Genomic DNA, 21,948 nt, shown 5'->3' with positions numbered 1-21,948 from the left:
CTACGTCAAAAGTTAAGACACAACTTTTCACTCTTTTGTGGTAGCTTCGCTCGTACGCTTCGTATGATCGAATTGTTTTATCTATATTACTCAATGATGTTAAAACTTCATTATCACCTCATATTCGTCATAAAAACAATTTTATTGTTAGCCATGACGACCTCACTCAAATTTCGGGGACGAAATTTCTTTAACGGGTGGGTACTGTAACGACCCTGAAAATTTCGACTAATTTTAAACGAAACTTTCGATACGATTTTGTATTTTTGAGACAATAAGTAAAGTCTGTTAGGTTGAGTCTCTAAAAATTTGAACTGTTTCATGGATTCAATTGACCTCGACCAGTTTCGACGATTCACGAACAATTAATTGTATATAATTTGTGTGTATATATATATATAAATAATAATTGAAAATGTAATTTGAAATATTAAATGTTGTTGTTATGTGTAATTATGTGATAAAAATATTTTTACCTTTTTAGATCAAATTTTAGTACTCCGTACATAGCATTTGGAACAGAAAATAAATAATTATTGAACCATTTTTGATCAGGTTTTAAACAGGTAATGAGTGAAATAATTAAATATATTTAATCTAAAAATATGGGATTTTTCTGACACTTTTATCCGTCATTAATTTATCAACGAAGTACGAAATATTATCCAATTTTATTGTCGGTAGATAAATCCACTGATGGCTTTACTGTGTGTTGTGGGATTTAGATTTAATATTATAATATTATTAATTATTATTCGTTCTTTTACTATATTTGTATGCATATAGGTGTGTTTTATGCATATATCTCTTGCATATCTGCATTCATGAACCAACAAAGAACACACACCCACCACTATTTGCTCTTCTCTTTCTTTTCCTAAGATACAACCACTTCCACCACTTCGAACCACAAACAACCACCACGGTCTTCTTTAGTTCGAAACCCAACAACAACCTTGCCACCACTCACATTCATTGTTATTCTAATTGATCAAGTTCCTAAACCATAAACTATCTTGAGCTACACGTTCGTGTAGACCATCGAACCATCATCACCAATTTACCCGTTTAAACACCAACGATCGAGCTAAAACCACACTACTCCATATCTCTGTTTCTATACTATTCGAACTCCACAACCTCCTCATAAGCTAGTTCCTTTTCGCAAAAACATGTACAACCTCATGGCCACCAACACCACACTAAAACCACCATAAACGACCATCACTTTCCGTCACCATTTTTTTTATACCATCGACCACCCTTCGGCTATCACCACCACCATCTTTACATCGTTAAAAACCTACATCAATCAACAGCCACTTCTCCCACTCGAACCCGTTGTTGCTCATTTTTGTTCGAAGAACACACAACAACACCATTAAAAATCACCTTGTTTTCTGTTTCTAATGATCGAACACCCAAACACCAAACACCGGTACTTCTGTTTCTTGCTTCTGCTATGAACCGTCACCTCAAACCTTCAATTAACTGCTTCTGTTATGTTGTTTTGCTGCTGCAATCATCGAACCACCCTCACTAAACCATGTTCATTAAACCACAAAACCACTACCTCATCACCTATCATTACCATCAAAAACATACATAAACCTACTATTGTTATGTTTACTACTTCTGCTTTAATGATAGAAAGATAGTTACGTATTTCGAAATTAATAAACCTTTTGAACAAAAGGTGATATTAACGTTAACAATAAAAAAAAAATACGAAAGTGATAGTTGGTGGCCAGCATAATTATAGAAGATGGTGGACACAAGAGGGTAATGGAGACCCTACGCGTATGACCAAATTATTTAGACATCTTCAAATGCAATGATAAACTAATGAAACTTGGCCGTATATATTTTTTTCAGACTATTAAAGAAACGGGCCATTATTACAAGGGTGGGCTTTTAGATCAATTGGGCTTATGATGGACTAATTCTGGCCCGTACATATATAAGGTATAATTAGAGTTAGAGATTGATACTAAAAGAATGAGGTTGTTAACAATAATATCGTGAGGTATAGTCTTGATAAGATGATCTAATTTTTTTTTTATGGTTATGATTATGATTAAGATCATAAAGATGACGGATAAATAATAACCGATGATAATATGATCATGAGGTGGATGATGGTGGAAATGATGAACGAATATGATGAGGATGATGATAGATGATTATGATTATAATAATGAGGTTATGATTATGATATTGATAATAATTTGAAGATGTTAATGATCATGAATTATGGAATAATGTTAATGGTGATGTTATGATCTTAAATTGAAGAAGAAAAAGGAAACTAAAATAATAAGAATTAAATAGAATTAAACCGGGTATAGATCAAGAAACGTAATGATTGGTGTTATACAAGAGGTCTCGGGTTCGAGCCTTGACAACGGTGTTTTATTTTTAGGAGTATTATCGGGTTAGCGGGACGTCGCGGGTTCGAGCCCGGGCGTGGGCATTATTTTAGGCCAAATTCTTTGAGGTAGTTATCTTTATTATTATTATTTCATTATTATTATTATTATTATTATTATTATTATTATTATTATTATTATTATTATTATTATTATTATTATTATTATTATTATTATTATTATTATCATTTTTATTAAAAGTATCATTATAATTAAAATTATCAAAATTATTTTTTTTTATATTAAAACTATCATTATTATTATCCTTAATAGAATTATCAAACTTATTATCATTATTATTATTATGATTAGCATTATTATTTATTAACATCTATATTAATATAATAACAAAATATTATTATTATTATTTTCATATTAACAATATTATTATAACAAATAAATATTTTCTAAATAAGAATACATTTATTACAAATTAAATATATAAGATATATAAATTAAGAATTAATTTATCCGACTACAATTATATGTGTTAATATATATATAAATGATATAGGTTCGTGAATCCGAGGCCAACCCTACATTTGTTAAATGTCGTCATATGTATTTTTACTACAAAATACAGTATGGTGAGTTTCATTTGCTCCCTTTTTAATTGCTTTTGCAATATATATTTTTGGACTGAGAATACATGCGCTGCTTTTATAAATGTTTACGAAATAGACACAAGTACTTAAAAATATATTCTACGTTGAGTTGTACCACTGGCATACTTCCCTGTAGCTTGGTAACTACTATTTACATGGGTATTGTAAACGCGAATCCTGTTGATAGATCTATCGGGCCTGACAACCCCAACCGGACTGGACGACCAGTATTCAACGGTTGCACAGTACTTCGTTTCGTGACTACACTTGGTACGGTGTAGTGAGATTTCATAATAAAGGGAATATGCGACGTTGATTAAATGTTAAGTATGGTTACCAAGTGCTCAACCACTTAGAATGCTTTACATACACTTGCGAGTGTATTATGTTTATGAAAATGAAATCTTGTGGTCTATTAACATATTGACATGATTGTTATGATAAACCTATGAACTCACCAACCTTTTTGGTTGACACTTTTGAGCATATTTATTCTCAGGTACGAATTAAGTCTTCCGCTGTGCATTTGCTCATTTTAAGGATATTACTTGGAGTCGATCATCGCAATGGGACCAAATGTTGATGACTTCATCCAGGTGGATAAGGACGGGTCCTCACATGTGGTATCAGAGCGTTGGTCTTAGTGAACCAGGTCTTGCATTAGTGTGTCTAACTGATAGTTGTTAGGATGCATTAGCGAGTCTGGACTTTGACCTTAGCTGCATATTATAAGTATTGTTTATCATTCCTAGTGGAAAATTACCTGCTTATTATTCCTAAGTCTAGACACGACTTCCTGCACTTATTTGATAGATAGTGTACAGATAAATTCATATCTTAGCGTATCTGTTACTATAGACTTTATCTGATACGTTTCCTTATTTTCCTTCGTAATCTACGCGATCTTCTGTACTAAATATAGGTATTCTATATAATTAGAATATCATCCGATATCCGAAAATCATTTCATATCGAAAAATCCTTTCTTCAATCGTACGCAATGGAACTCACCATTAGATCAAGTCCCTCAGATTTTGATATAGAGTCACACTCCAGCCCCAGAAGCAGCGTCACCAGAATGAATCAATCAGTCATCCCCGATTAATCTGATGAGTTCGTAGTCGATTTAACCAATGGAGACGCGAAGAAGGCGATCTTTTCCGTCAACCGAATTCATCTCTTGACGAAGAACCTGAAGAACTCACCGACGAACTTGTTCGAAACACCATTTTTACCCTCATTTCCCGAATATCTCGCCACGATTATATTCCATCTAAAGTTCTAAACCTTATTCATCCGCTCGTTTCGACTGACAATCATCCCGGAGTAATAGAAGAAGTCAACGAGTTTCGCGCTCGAGTAGTGGATTTGGAGGATATGGTGCAAAGCTTACCAGCACCAGCAGCATCACCGACACCAACAGTACCACCAACAACCCATGTTTCAACATCACATGTCTCAACATCTCATTCTGTATCTCGAGCCTAATCATCGTTCTACGTATCGTTCTATCTACTTTATCTTCGTTCTACATATCATTCTACATCGATTATCTTCGCTCGACATGACGATTATGTAATTTCTAAAGTTTTAGAGATTATGTAATCTAGTATTAACGATAAATCAAATGAGTTTAATATCTTATTGACTCATTAAATCCATGATTACATCTGAAGAAAATATATATGCAAGTATATTTTCATAAAGATTGTAATTAAATTTTTTTTTGTACCAACTGTTAATGATGAAAATATTTTAACGGGTAGGTAATACCCGAAGAATATTGGAGTTTCACATTAATAAGTTACACTGTACATTCTTCGAATCTGATTCAACAGTCATTTACTATCCTACTTACATTCATCGATATACAGATCCGTTCACCACAGAATAACCATTTTCATTCAATTTCATATTCGGATTTTGACCTATCAAAATTAAACAAGAGGCATAATGAAGAAAACATTGGACAAAAATAAAATTTGTTAGAAACAAACGAATTAACTAATTGAAATATTGTTAAGAATCCACGCTAACTGTTCCTAGCTAATTGTTTACATTTTTTTTACCGCAATTTAATTATCGCAATTTACATTCTCGCAATATACATTCTCGCAATTTTTTAAATATTTACAATTTTAAATATATTGATTTTACAAAGTTCAAAATATTAATTTAATATTTATATATTAATTTTAAAAACATGGTAAAAAAATAAAATTAAAAATCTTTTTGGCTTTTATCCCACTTTAATCAATCAAATATTATCAAAAATATGCGCCCCTCTTTTCGGTAAAGTAATTTCGGTTCCATGACCTAATTTAACTCATGATGAATTTTTGAAATATTTTGGGTTGATTGATTAAAGATATTTATACCTTAAGAATAAACGTTAAATTTTGCAGTGATGTAATAAATTTTTGTATGATATCAATAATTTCGGTCGCCAAACCTAATTTTATTTAATACCAATTTAATACTTTATAGCGAACAAATTAGCGTTTATTATCAAAAGGTTAAAAATAAAAATAAAAAAATAAAAACTGTACAGACTTACCTGTGAGATAGTATTCTTAGTTATATGATCTATCCCATTCATAAGATAGTCGATTTAATTGGTTTTCCATAGCTACATAGGCGTAACCTCGAGCATTCAGTGTTTTTTCTTCTAAACATATGAACGGTCCGTCTCTGCATAAAGTAACAAATTCGGTATTTGAATAGGTTTGGTTATTTGAACATTTACCTCCATGTGACCATTTTCCGCATTTGTGACATCTTTCAAGGTGTCGTGCTCTTCTTTTCGCTGCGGATTTTGATTTTCCTTTACCAAATTGTAACTTATTATCTTCGCATCTGGATTCTTTTCTTACTCCGTCCAATCTTTCTCTGATTACTGATACTATTTCACTCGGAAGTGTGTCATTATTACGTTTAGTGATCAAAGCGTGTAGCATTAGACCATGGTTTAGTTCACAGGAAGTCTTCATTTCGTAAAAACCTAAAAAAAAATAAAAATTCAGAATGGGGGGAGAAGACTAGTTCTTTAGGGTCTGCTAGGGAAAGACCATTCGGGTTCCATTTTCGAGAACTACACGAAAACAGAAAATCTAACTCTAACAGAAATACATATTATCCTTTAAAGACTTGATTCTCCCCACACTTAGTTAGCTGTGGTATCGAAATTGTGATTAACTTCGTTGTCGACTTCCATCGGATTATCTATGTAATGTTTAACTCTGTGACCATTACTTTAAATTCAATTCCATTTGAATTTATTAATTCTATCGTTCCGTATGGGAAAACTCTTTTGACTATGAATGGTCCAGACCATCTTGATTTCAATTTTCCAGGAAATAGCTTGAATCGTGAATTGAAAAGAAGAACTCTGTCTCCTTCTTTAAATTCTTTTGAACTTCTGATTCTTTTATCATGCCATTTCTTCGTTCTTTCTTTATAGATTAACGAATTTTCGTATGCTTCATGTCTTAATTCTTCTAATTCGTTTAGTTGACTTAATCGTAGACGTCCAGCTTCATGTAAATCAAGATTACATGTCTTCAAAGCCCAAAATGCTTTGTGTTCAATTTCTACTGGAAGATGACATGCTTTTCCGTAGACGAGTTTAAAAGGTGTGGTTCCAATTGGAGTTTTGTAGGCTGTTCTAAAAGCCCAGAGTGCATCCTCCAATTTAATGGACCATTCCTTCAGATTTGATCCTACGGTTTTCTCTAGAATACGTTTTAAAGTTCCGTTGGTATTTTCAACTTGTCCACTTGTTTGTGGATGATATGCAGTGGAGATTTTATGAGTTACTCCATATCTTTTAAGAACTTTCTCAAGTTGATTATTACAGAAATGAGTACCCCGATCACTTATTAAAGCTTTCGGTGTTCCAAACCTTGCAAAAAGGCATTTTAAAAAGTTGACTACAACTCGTGCATCGTTAGTTGGGAGAGCTTGTGCTTCCGCCCATTTAGATACATAATCAATGGCTACGAGAATATAGAGATTAATATGAGATTTTGGAAATGGACCCATAAAGTCAATACCCCAAATGTCAAATACTTCACATACTTGGATGACATTTTGTGGCATTTCATCACGTTGACTTATTTTTCCGGCCCTTTCACAAGCATCACAGGATTTGCAAAGAAGGTGTGCGTCTTTGTAAATTGTAGGCCAATAGAATCCAGCATCATAAACTTTTCTTGCTGTTAGTTGAGGCCCATAATGCCCTCCTGTTGGTCCTGTGTGACAATGGTTTAAGATTTTACTAGCTTCATCTCCGAATACACATCGGCATATTATTCCATCGGGACAACTTTTAAACAAATGTGGATCTTCCCAGAAATAGTGTTTTATATCACTGAAGAATTTCTTTCGTTTTTGGTACGATAATCCCTTTTCAAGGAATTCACAAACTAAGTAGTTTGCATAATCTGCAAACCATGGAATTTCATTATAATCTATCTTCAATAGATATTCATCAGGAAAGTTGTCTTGTATGGCCGATTCATTTAGAACTTCTAATTCAGGATTTTCAAGATGAGAAAGATGATCAGCGGCGAGATTTTCTGCTCCTCTTTTATCTCGGATTTCAATATCGAATTCTTGTAAGAGTAAGATCCAACGGATTAATCTTGGTTTGACATCTTGTTTCGAAAATAGGTATCTAAGAGTAGAATGGTCGGTATAGACCACCGTTTTTGCTAGAACGAGATATGAACGAAATTTGTCAAAAGCAAAGACAATAGCAAGGAGTTTTTTTTCAGTAGTTGTGTAGTTCGTTTGTGCTCCTTATAATGTCTTACTAGCATAGGTTGAAATCGTTTTTCAATCCTTTGTCCTAAAACGGCTCCCATTGCAAAATCACTTGCATCGCACATTAGTTCAAACGGCAGATTCCAATTTGGTGTTATCATGATCGGCGCATTAGTGAGTTTCTCTTTAAGAATATTAAAAGATTTGATGCATTCATCTGAAAAGATGAATGGAGCATCCTTTTCTAGGAGTTTATTCATAGGAGTGGCAATTTTAGAAAAATCTTTTATGAAACGTCGGTAAAAACCGGCATGCCCTAGAAAACTCCTAATTCCTCTAACATTGGTGGGATGTGGAAGTTTAGCAATTACATCTACTTTAGCTCTATCCACTTCAATTCCTTCTTTTGAAATTTTATGTCCAAGAACGATGCCTTCTTTAACCATGAAATGTCATTTCTCCCAATTAAGTACTAGATTTGATTATTCGCATCTAATTAGCATTCGTTCAAGGTTAGCTAGACATGATTCAAATGTATCACCGAAGACTGAAAAGTCATCCATGAAAACTTCCATGCATTCTTCTATCATGTCGTGAAAAATCGCCATCATGCAGCTTTGAAAAGTTTCAGGGGCGTTGCAAAGTCCAAATGGCATGCGTTTGTAAGCAAAAGTACCATAAGGGCACGTGAATGTGGTTTTCTCTTGATATTCGGGTGCTATTGGAATTTGAAAATATCCGGAAAAACCATCAAGAAAACAATAGTAACTATTTCTGGCTAATCTTTCCAACATTTGATCAATAAAAGGTAAGGGAAAGTGATCTTTTCTGGTGGCGTCATTTAATTTTCTATAATCAATACATACAAGCCATCCTGTTACAGTCCTAGTAGGAATAAGCTCATTTTTTTCATTTGTAATGACAGTCATGCCACCCTTCTTAGGCACGCATTGAACTGGGCTTACCCATGGACTATCAAAAATTGGATAAATTAGACCTGCGTCTAGCAGTTTAATAATTTCTTTTTAACTACATCTTGCATATTCGGATTTAGTCTTCATTGGCGTTGCACATACATTTTATGACCTTCTTCCATAAGGATTTTATGTGTGCAATACGAAGGACTTATTCCTTTAATATCATGAATCTTCCATGCAATGGCTAGTTTATGAGCTTTCAACACAGAAATGAGTTGTGATTTCTCATTTTCAGTAAGAGAAGACGATATTATTACAGGTAATTCAGATTCACCATGTAAATAAGCGTATTCCAAATGGTTTGGAAGTGGCTTTAACTCTAATTTCGGAGGTTCTTCTATCGATGATTTGTATCGATATCTGTCTTCTTCTTTTAGCATTTGAATTTCTTCTGTTGTTGGTTCATATCCATTAGCTATAAGTGTAGCTAACATTTCAGCTTCATCAATTGGTTCATTACCTTCTCCTAAAGAACATTCTCATGTTCCTTGTAATTCTGGAAATTCCTCCAACAATTCTGCATGTGAATCTATAGTTTGAATATAATAACATGTATCATCTGCAGATTGCGGTTGTTGCATTGCTCTATCAACTGAAAAGGTAACACTCTCGTCCTCTATACTTAGGGTCAATTTCTTACCGAACACGTCTATCATTGCTTTAGCTGTGTTTAAGAATGGTCTTCCTAATATGAGAGGAACTTGAGAATCTTCTTCCATGTCCAGAACAACAAAATCTACTGGAAATACTAAAGTACCAACTTTAACTAGCATGTTCTCCATTATCCCTCTAGGATATTTTATTGATCGATCAGCTAGTTGTATACTTATTCTTGTTGGTTTCAATTCTCCAAGGTCTAGTTTAGCGTATAGTGAATACGGCATTAAATTTATACTAGCACCTAAGTCTGCCAATGCTTCTATTGAACTAAGACTACCCAGAAAACATGGAATTGTGAAACTTCCTGGATCAGATAATTTTTCTGGTATCTTATTCAACAGCACTGCTGAACAATTAGCATTCATAGTAATGGCCGAGAGCTTTTCCATTTTCTTTCTATTTGATATTAGATCTTTCAGAACTTTAGCATATCTAGGCATTCCTGAAATTACATCAATGAAAGGAAGATTTACATTTATCTGTTTAAACATATCCAAGAATTTGGATTGCTCAGCTTCAAGTTTCTCTTTCTTCATTTTACTCGGGTAAGGAAGTGGTGGTTGGTATGGTTTAACATAAGGTTTATCCTTAACTGTGTTATCTTCATTAACCTTTTCAACTGTAGTGACCCGAACTTTTCCATGTTTATATATATTAATTGAGATTGATATTTACATGATTAAATGTTTCCAACATGTTAAGCAATCAAACTTGTTAAGACTTGATTAATTGAAATATGTTTCATATAGACAATTGACCACCCAAGTTGACCGGTGATTCACGAACGTTAAAACTTGTAAAAACTATATGATGACATATATATGGATATATATATAGTTAACATGATACTATGATAAGTAAACATATCATTAAGTATATTAACAATGAACTACATATGTAAAAACAAGACTACTAACTTAATGATTTTTAAACGAGACATATATGTAACGATTATCGTTGTAAAGACATTTAATGTATATATATCATATTAAGAGATATTCATACATGATAATATCATGATAATATAATAATTTAAAATCTCATTTGATATTATAAACATTGGGTTAACAACATTTAACAAGATCGTTAACCTAAAGGTTTCAAAACAACACTTACATGTAACGACTAACGATGACTTAACGACTCAGTTAAAATGTATATACATGTAGTGTTTTAATATGTATTTATACACTTTTGAAAGACTTCAATACGATTATCAAAATACTTCTACTTAACAAAAATGCTTACAATTACATCCTCGTTCAGTTTCATCAACAATTCTACTCGTATGCACCCGTATTCGTACTCGTACAATACACAGCTTTTAGATGTATGTACTATTGGTATATACACTCCAATGATCAGCTCTTAGCAGCCCATGTGAGTCACCTAACACATGTGGGAACCATCATTTGGCAACTAGCATGAAATATCTCATAAAATTACAAAAATATGAGTAATCATTCATGACTTATTTACATGAAAACAAAATTACATATCCTTTATATCTAATCCATACACCAACGACCAAAAACACCTACAAACACTTTCATTCTTCAATTTTCTTCATCTAATTGATCGCTCTCAAGTTCTATCTTCAAGTTCTAAGTGTTCTTCATATATTCTACAAGTTCTAGTTACATAAAATCAAGAATACTTTCAAGTTTGCTAGCTCACTTCCAATCTTGTAAGGTGATCATCCAACCTCAAGAAATCTTTGTTTCTTACAGTAGGTTATCATTCTAATACAAGTTAATGATCATATTCAAACTTTGGTTCAATTTCTATAACTATAACAATCTTATTTCAAGTGATGATCTTACTTGAACTTGTTTTCGTGTCATGATTCTGCTTCAAGAACTTCGAGCCATCCAAGGATCCGTTGAAGCTAGATCCATTTTTCTATTTTCCAGTAGGTTTATCCAAGGAACTTAAGGTAGTAATGATGTTCATAACATCATTCGATTCATACATATAAAGCTATCTTATTCGAAGGTTTAAACTTGTAATCACTAGAACATAGTTTAGTTAATTCTAAACTTGTTCGCAAACAAAAGTTAATCCTTCTAACTTGACTTTTAAAATCAACTAAACACATGTTCTATATCTATATGATATGCTAACTTAATGATTTAAAACCTGGAAACACGAAAAACACCGTAAAACCGGATTTACGCCGTCGTAGTAACACCGCGGGCTGTTTTGGGTTAGTTAATTAAAAACTATGATAAACTTTGATTTAAAAGTTGTTATTTTGAGAAAATGATTTTTATTATGAACATGAAACTATATCCAAAAATTATGGTTAAGCTCAAAGTGGAAGTATGTTTTCTAAAATGGTCATCTAGACGTCGTTCTTTCGACTGAAATGACTACCTTTACAAAAACGACTTGTAACTTATTTTTCCGACTATAAACCTATAATTTTTCTGTTTAGATTCATAAAATAGAGTTCAATATGAAACCATAGCAATTTGATTCACTCAAAACGGATTTAAAATGAAGAAGTTATGGGTAAAACAAGATTGGATAATTTTTCTCATTTTAGCTACGTGAAAATTGGTAACAAATCTATTCCAACCATAACTTAATCAACTTGTATTGTATATTATGTAATCTTGAGATACCATAGACACGTATACAATGTTTCGACCTATCATGTCGACACATCGATATATATATTTCGGAACAACCATAGACACTCTATATGTGAATGTTGGAGTTAGCTATACAGGGTTGAGGTTGATTCCAAAATATATATAGTTTGAGTTGTGATCAATACTGAGATACGTATACACTGGGTCGTGGATTGATTCAAGATAATATTTATCGATTTATTTCTGTACATCTAACTGTGGACAACTAGTTGTAGGTTATTAACGAGGACAGCTGACTTAATAAACTTAAAACATCAAAATATATTAAAAGTGTTGTAAATATATTTTGAACATACTTTGATATATATGTATATATTGTTATAGGTTCGTGAATCAACAGTGGCCAAGTCTTACTTCTCGACGAAGTAAAAATCTGTGAAAGTGAGTTATAGTCCCACTTTTAAAATCTAATATTTTTGGGATGAGAATACATGCAGGTTTTATAAATGATTTACAAAATAGACACAAGTACGTGAAACTACATTCTATGGTTGAATTATCGAAATCGAATATGCCCCTTTTTATTAAGTCTGGTAATCTAAGAATTAGGGAACAGACACCCTAATTGACGCGAATCCTAAAGATAGATCTATTGGGCCTAACAAACCCCATCCAAAGTACCAGATGCTTTAGTACTTCGAAATTTATATCATATCCGAGGGGTGTCCCGGAATGATGGGGATATTCTTAATAATGCATCTTGTTATTGTCGGTTACCAGGTGTTCACCATATGAATGATTTTTATCTCTATGTATGGGATGTATATTGAAATATGAAATCTTGTGGTCTATTGTTACAATTTGATATATATAGGTTAAACCTATAACTCACCAACATTTTTGTTGACGTTTAAAGCATGTTTATTCTCAGGTGAATATTAAGAGCTTCCGCTGTTGCATACTAAAATAAGGACAAGATTTGGAGTCCATGTTTGTATGATATTGGGTAAAAACTGCATTCAAGAAACTGATTTCGATGTAACATATTTGTATTGTAAACCATTATGTAATGGTCGTGTGTAAACAGGATATTTTAGATTATCATTATTTGATAATCTACGTAAAGCTTTTTAAACCTTTATTTATGAAATAAAGGTTATGGTTTGTTTTAAAAATGAATGCAGTCTTTGAAAAACGTCTCATATAGAGGTCAAAACCTCGCAACGAAATCAATTAATATGGAACGTTTTTAATCAATAAGAACGGGACATTTCAGTTGGTATCCGAGCGTTGGTCTTAGAGAACCAGAATTTTGCATTAGTGTGTCTTATCGAGTTTGTTAGGATGCATTAGTGAGTCTGGACTTCGACCGTGTTTACTTGAAAAATGATTGCTTAACAAATTTTGTTGGAAACTATGTATTTTTAACATGTGAATATTATGTGATATATTAATCTCTTAACGCGTTTGATATTATGTGATAGATGTCTACCTCTAGAACAAGTCCCATTGACTCACCTAATAATAATGAAGAGTCAAATGTAAATTGGAATGATTCGTGGACTGATTCACAAGTTCCCGAAGAGGAACCGGAAGAAGAGTCGGAACCGGAAGAAGAATCGGAACCGGAAGAAGAATCGGAACCGGATGAAGAAATAGAACCGGTGGGGGAAATAATAAAACGGTTAAGTAAAAGAAAATCCTCAACCAACCGACCAAGGTTAATTATGGTCAATGGTGTTTCCGCCAAGGAAGCAAAATATTGGGAGGATTACCAATTCTCCGATGAATCGGATTCCGACGAGAATTCCGATGATGTTATAGAAATTACCCCAACTGAATTTAAAAAGTCAAAAGAAAATAATAAGGGAAAGGGCATAAAAATAGAGAAATCTAATTCCAACCCCGATGAACTTTATATGTATCGTCAACCCCCGAAGCCCTTAAGTTGTAACAATGACCCGGGAACCTCTAAACCACCAGGTTTTTCTAAACTAATGTGGATAACGACGGCTCGTATTAGGAGAACATCATATATCCCTAGAAACTTGGCAAAACGAACCAAAATCGAAGAAGAAGAAACAAGCGAGTCGGAATAAGATAGTTGTATTCGTGTGGTGTAATATAAGTAATATAGTGTGCTTATGCTTTATGATATATGTAAAAATTGCTTGTATTAATAAGTATTTTTTTTATGAATCTAACTCTTGTCTATTTTACAGTATAAAAACACAAAATGGATAGACAACCCAATATTTTAAGAGACCTACCCGGAAACATGATTGATGAAATCTTGTCTAGAGTCGGTCAGAATTCTTCGGCACAACTATTTAAGGCGAGATCAGTTTGTAAGACATTCGAAGAACGTTCCAAGAATGCCTTGGTTTATAAAAGGCTTTCGTTCGAAAGATGGGGGATATCACATTGGGAAATCCATAAGTTACGATGTGTTTACTTTGACGCATATATTGCGGGGAACCCAAATGCTATTTTATACAATGGGTTAAGAAATTATTTTGACTCAATATATCCGAATATTGGACTTCGTGATTTAGAAAAAGCGGCTAACATGCAACATAAAGAAGCATGTTATGCTTACGGATTAGTAATATTCGCTTCTCACCAAAGTGAGAACAAGAACATCGGGCTACAACTATTAAACAAAACGTTCCCACAAGTGACGGAGTCAGTAATTGGGGTAAGAAATGAGGTTTTTAGATTGTTACGGGACTGTTGGACATTACGTAACCCTCGTCCCTTTGACGACGTTACAACACGCTGTCTTATCAACGGCCATAACGGTTATGTTCCACAAGACCAAGGATGGGAAGTAGTCCTAGTAAAACCAGAATGCATGACTTGTTTCTGGACGTATGAATTACGTGTCTTTATTGCCTTTGCTGAACGACTTGTGTACTAGCTAGAATTATCTTCACAACTATCTTGTATCAAAGTTATTGTGTGCTATATTTCATGCTTTATGTAAAATAAGCGGTGTTGTAAGTTTGTAAAATATTGTATAAAAGTTTGAACGCGAAATATTATTATAATCAGTTTTTCATATAGAATTGTAGTAGTTGAATTGTATATTAGCTACTAAGTATGAACTTAACGGGTAGGTACTACCCGAATTTAAACTTATAAAACGCTAATATGAAGAAAAAGCTTTTATAAATGAGTTCATATTATGCTACGAAATACTATCAACTACTCTTAATATTCTGTATGATTAACTTGTTCCATTTGACTATTTTGAAGGAAATGGCACCGACTACTCGACACACCGTGAATATGAATGAAGAGGAATTCCGTATTTTTCTAGCTTCAAACATAGCCGCAGTACAGGCTGCGCTACATACCAACAATAACCTTGGATCTAGCAGTACAGGAAATCGTGTAGGATGCACCTACAAAGAATTCACTGCCTGCAAACCTTTGGAATTTGATGGAACCGAAGGACCGATCGGATTGAAACGGTGGACCGAGAAGGTCGAATCGGTGTTTGCCATAAGTAAGTGTACTGAAGAGGACAAAGTGAAGTACGCTACGCATACCTTCACAGGTTCTGCGTTAACATGGTGGAATACCTATCTAGAGCAAGTGGGACAAGACGATGCGTACGCACTACCGTGGTCAGCATTCAAGCACTTGATGAATGAGAAGTACCGTCCCAGAACCGAGGTCAATAAGCCCAAGACAGAACTTAGAGGGTTACGAACCCAAGGATTTGATATTACCACGTACGAAAGACGATTCACAGAATTGTGCCTATTGTGTCCGGGAGCATTCGAAGATGAGGAAGAGAAGATCGACGCGTTTGTGAAAGGATTACCGGAAAGAATCCAAGAAGATATAAGTTCACACGAGCCCGCCTCCATACAACAGGCATGTAGAATGGCTCACAAACTAGTGAACCAGATTGAAGAAAGAATTAAAGAACAGACTGCTGAAGAGGCCAATGTGAAGCAAGTCAAAAGAAAGTGGGAGGAAAACGGTGATAAGAATCACCAATACAACAACAACAGTAATTACAACAATAATCGCAACAATTATCCCAACAATCGCAACATCAATCGCAACTACAACAAACGGCCCAACAACAACAACAACAACAACAACAACAACAACAACAGCAACTACAACAATCATCCCAACAACAATAATAACCGCAACAACAATAACAATCAGAAGCAGCTATGCCAAAGGTGTGAAAAGTATCACTCGGGGTTCTGCACCAAATTTTGCAACAAGTGTAAAAGAAACGGTCATAGCGCGGCGAAGTGTGAGGTCTACAGACCAGGGGTTAATAGAACGAAAGGAACAAATGGTGTCGGAACGAGTAATGGCGGAGCAAGTAGTGTCGGAGCAAGTTATGCCAATGTAGTTTGTTATAAATATGGAAAACCGGGCCACATTATTAGAAATTGCCCGAACCAGGAGAACACGAATGGACAAGGCCGCGGAAGAGTTTTCAATATTAATGCGGCAGAGGCACAGGAAGACCCGGAGCTTGTTACAGGTACGTTTCTTATTGACAATAAATCTGCTTACGTTTTATTTGATTCGGGTGCGGATAGAAGCTATATGAGTAGAGATTTTTGTGCTAAATTAAGTTATCCATTGACGCCTTTGGATAGTAAATTTTTACTCGAATTAGCAAATGGTAAATTAATTTCAGCAGATAATATATGTCGGAATCGAGAAATTAAACTGGTTAGCGAAACATTTAAGATTGATTTGATACCAGTAGAGTTAGAGAGTTTTGATGTGATAATCGGTATGGACTGGTTGAAAGAAGTGAAAGCAGAGATCGTTTGTTACAAAAATGCAATTCGCATTATACGAGAAAAAGGAAAACCCTTAATGGTGTACGGAGAAAAGGGCAACACGAAGCTACATCTTATTAGTAATTTGAAGGCACAAAAACTAATAAGAAAAGGTTGCTATGCTGTTCTAGCACACGTCGAGAAAGTACAAACTGAAGAAAAGAGCATCAATGATGTTCCCGTCGCAAAAGAATTTCCCGATGTATTTCTGAAAGAATTACCGGGACTACCTCCACATCGATCCGTTGAATTTCAAATAGATCTTGTACCAGGAGCTGCACCAATAGTTCGTGCTCCTTACAGACTCGCACCCAGCGAGATGAAAGAACTGCAAAGCCAATTACAAGAACTTTTAGAGCGTGGTTTCATTCGACCAAGCACATCACCGTGGGGAGCTCCTGTTTTGTTTGTCAAGAAGAAAGATGGTACATTCAGGTTGTGTATCGACTACCGAGAGTTGAACAAACTTACCATCAAGAACCGCTACCCACTACCGAGAATTGACGACTTATTTGATCAACTACAAGGCTCGTCTGTTTATTCAAAGATTGACTTACGTTCCGGGTATCATCAAATGCGGGTGAAAGAAGATGATATTCCAAAGACTACTTTCAGAACACGTTACGGTCATTACGAGTTTATGGTCATGCCGTTTGGTTTAACTAATGCACCAGCTGTGTTCATGGACCTTATGAACCGAGTGTGTGGACCATACCTTGACAAGTTTTTCATTGTTTTCATTGATGACATACTTATTTACTCAAAGAATGACCAAGAACACGATGAACATTTGAGAAAGGTGTTAGAAGTATTGAGGAAGGAAGAATTGTACGCTAAGTTTTCAAAGTGTGCATTTTGGTTGGAAGTAGTTCAATTCCTCGGTCACATAGTGAACAAAGAAGGTATTAAGGTGGATCCGGCAAAGATAGAAACTGTTGAAAAGTGGGAAACCCCGAAAACTCCGAAACACATACGCCATTTTTTAGGACTAGCTGGTTACTACAGAAGGTTCATCCAAGATTTTTCCAGAATAGCAAAACCCTTGACTGCATTAACGCATAAAGGGAAGAAATTTGAATGGAATGATGACAAGAGAAAGCGTTTCAGTTATTGAAGAAAAAGCTAACTACGGCACCTATATTGTCATTGCCTGAAGGGAATGATGATTTTGTGATTTATTGTGACGCATCAAAGCAAGGTCTCGGTTGTGTATTAATGCAACGAACGAAAGTGATTGCTTATGCGTCTAGACAATTGAAGATTCACGAACAAAATTATACGACGCATGATTTGGAATTAGGCGCGGTTGTTTTTGCATTAAAGACTTGGAGGCACTACTTATATGGGGTCAAAAGTATTATATATACCGACCACAAAAGTCTTCAACACATATTTAATCAGAAACAACACATATTTAATCAGAAACATATTTAATCATAATAACCTTACTACTCAAATAAAGGAGGCGCAACAAGGAGTTTTAAAAGAGGGAAATTTAAAGGATGAAATACCCAAAGGATCGGAGAAGCATCTTAATATTCGGGAAGACGGAACCCGGTATAGGGCTGAAAGGATTTGGGTACCAAAATTTAGAGATATGAGAGAAATGGTACTTAGAGAAGCGCATAAAACCAGATACTCAATACATCCTGGAACGGGGAAGATGTACAAGGATCTCAAGAAACATTTTTGGTGGCCGGGTATGAAAGCCGATGTTGCTAAATATGTAGGAGAATGTTTGACGTGTTCTAAGGTCAAAGCTAAGCATCAGAAACCATCAGGTCTACTTCAACAACCCGAAATCCCAGAATGGAAATGGGAAAACATTACCATGGATTTCATCACTAAATTGCCAAGGACTGCAAGTGGTTTTGATACTATTTGGGTAATAGTTGATCGTCTCACCAAATCAGCACACTTCCTGCCAATAAGAGAAGATGACAAGATGGAGAAGTTAGCACGACTGTATTTGAAGGAAGTCATCTCCAGACATGGAATACCAATCTCTATTATCTCTGATAGGGATGGCAGATTTATTTCAAGATTCTGGCAGACATTACAACAAGCATTAGGAACTCGTCTAGACATGAGTACTGCCTATCATCCACAAACTGATGGGCAGAGCGAAAGGACGATACAAACGCTTGAAGACATGCTACGAGCATGTGTTATTGATTTCGGAAACAGTTGGGATCGACATCTACCGTTAGCAGAATTTTCCTACAACAACAGCTACCATTCAAGCATTGAGATGGCGCCGTTTGAAGCACTTTATGGTAGAAAGTGCAGGTCTCCGACTTGTTGGAATGAAGTGGGGGATAGACAGATTACGGGTCCGGAGATTATACAAGAAACTACCGAGAAGATCATCCAAATTCAACAACGGTTGAAAACCGCCCAAAGTCGACAAAAGAGCTACGCTGACATTAAAAGAAAAGATATAGAATTTGAAATTGGAGAGATGGTCATGCTTAAAGTTGCACCTTGGAAAGGCGTTGTTCGATTTGGTAAACGAGGGAAATTAAATCCAAGGTATATTGGACCATTCAAGATTATTGATCGTGTCGGACCAGTAGCTTACCGACTTGAGTTACCTCAACAACTCGCGGCTGTACATAACACTTTCCACGTCTCGAATTTGAAGAAATGTTTTGCTAAAGAAGATCTCACTATTCCGTTAGATGAAATCCAAATCAACGAAAAACTTCAATTCATCGAAGAACCCGTCGAAATAATGGATCGTGAGGTTAAAAGACTTAAGCAAAACAAGATACCAATTGTTAAGGTTCGATGGAATGCTCGTAGAGGACCCGAGTTCACTTGGGAGCGTGAAGATCAGATGAAGAAGAAATACCCTCATCTATTTCCAGAAGATTCGTCAACACCTTCAACAGCTTAAAATTTCGGGACGAAATTTATTTAACGGGTAGGTACTGTAGTGACCCGAACTTTTACATGTTTATATATATTAATTGAGATTGATATTTACATGATTAAATATTTCCAACATGTTAAGCAATCAAACTTGTTAAGACTTGATTAATTGAAATATGTTTCATATAGACAATTGACCACCCAAGTTGACCGGTGATTCACGAACGTTAAAACTTGTAAAAACTATATGATGACATATATATGGATATATATATAGTTAACATGATACTATGATAAGTAAACATATCATTAAGTATATTAACAATGAACTACATATGTAAAAACAAGACTACTAACTTAATGATTTTTAAACGAGACATATATGTAACGATTATCGTTGTAAAGACATTTAATGTATATATATCATATTAAGAGATATTCATACATGATAATATCATGATAATATAATAATTTAAAATCTCATTTGATATTATAAACATTGGGTTAACAACATTTAACAAGATCGTTAACCTAAAGGTTTCAAAACAACACTTACATGTAACGACTAACGATGAATTAACGACTCAGTTAAAATGTATATACATGTAGTGTTTTAATATGTATTTATACACTTTTGAAAGACTTCAATACACTTATCAAAATACTTCTACTTAACAAAAATGCTTACAATTACATCCTCGTTCAGTTTCATCAACAATTCTACTCGTATGCACCCGTATTCGTACTCGTACAATACACAGCTTTTAGATGTATGTACTATTGGTATATACACTCCAATGATCAGCTCTTAGCAGCCCATGTGAGTCACCTAACACATGTGGGAACCATCATTTGGGAACTAGCATGAAATATCTCATAAAATTACAAAAATATGAGTAATCATTCATGACTTATTTACATGAAAACAAAATTACATATCCTTTATATCTAATCCATACACCAACGACCAAAAACACCTACAAACACTTTCATTCTTCAATTTTCTTCATCTAATTGATCTCTCTCAAGTTCTATCTTCAAGTTCTAAGTGTTCTTCATATATTCTACAAGTTCTAGTTACATAAAATCAAGAATACTTTCAAGTTTGCTAGCTCACTTCCAATCTTGTAAGGTGATCATCCAACCTCAAGAAATCTTTGTTTCTTACAGTAGGTTATCATTCTAATACAAGGTAATGATCATATTCAAACTTTGGTTCAATTTCTATAACTATAACAATCTTATTTCAAGTGATGATCTTACTTGAACTTGTTTTCGTGTCATGATTCTGCTTCAAGAACTTCGAGCCATCCAAGGATCCGTTGAAGCTAGATCCATTTTTCTCTTTTCCAGTAGGTTTATCCAAGGAACTTAAGGTAGTAATGATGTTCATAACATCATTCGATTCATACATATAAAGCTATCTTATTCGAAGGTTTAAACTTGTAATCACTAGAACATAGTTTAGTTAATTCTAAACTTGTTCGCAAACAAAAGTTAATCCTTCTAACTTGACTTTTAAAATCAACTAAACACATGTTATATATCTATATGATATGCTAACTTAATGATTTAAAACCTGGAAACACGAAAAACATCGTAAAACCGGATTTACGCCGTCGTAGTAACACCGCGGGCTGTTTTGGGTTAGTTAATTAAAAACTATGATAAACTTTGATTTAAAAGTTGTTATTTTGAGAAAATGATTTTTATTATGAACATGAAACTATATCCAAAAATTATGGTTAAACTCAAAGTGGAAGTATGTTTTCTAAAATGGTCATCTAGACGTCGTTCTTTCGACTGAAATGACTACCTTTACAAAAACGACTTGTAACTTATTTTTCCGACTATAAACCTATACTTTTTATGTTTAGATTCATAAAATAGAGTTCAATATGAAACCATAGCAATTTGATTCACTCAAAACGGATTTAAAATGAAGAAGTTATGGGTAAAACAAGATTGGATAATTTTTCTCATTTTAGCTACGTGAAAATTGGTAACAAATCTATTCCAACCATAACTTAATCAACTTGTATTGTATATTATGTAATCTTGAGATACCATAGACACGTATACAATGTTTCGACCTATCATGTCGACACATCTATATATATTTCGGAACAACCATAGACACTCTATATGTGAATGTTGGAGTTAGCTATACAGGGTTGAGGTTGATTCCAAAATATATATAGTTTGAGTTGTGATCA

Source organism: Rutidosis leptorrhynchoides, chromosome 3 (assembly GCF_046630445.1).
Source record: "Rutidosis leptorrhynchoides isolate AG116_Rl617_1_P2 chromosome 3, CSIRO_AGI_Rlap_v1, whole genome shotgun sequence".
NCBI classification, from domain to species: Eukaryota; Viridiplantae; Streptophyta; class Magnoliopsida; order Asterales; family Asteraceae; genus Rutidosis; species Rutidosis leptorrhynchoides.
The sequence above is the reverse complement of the archived record's forward strand: the minus strand, read 5'-3'. Positions refer to the sequence as shown.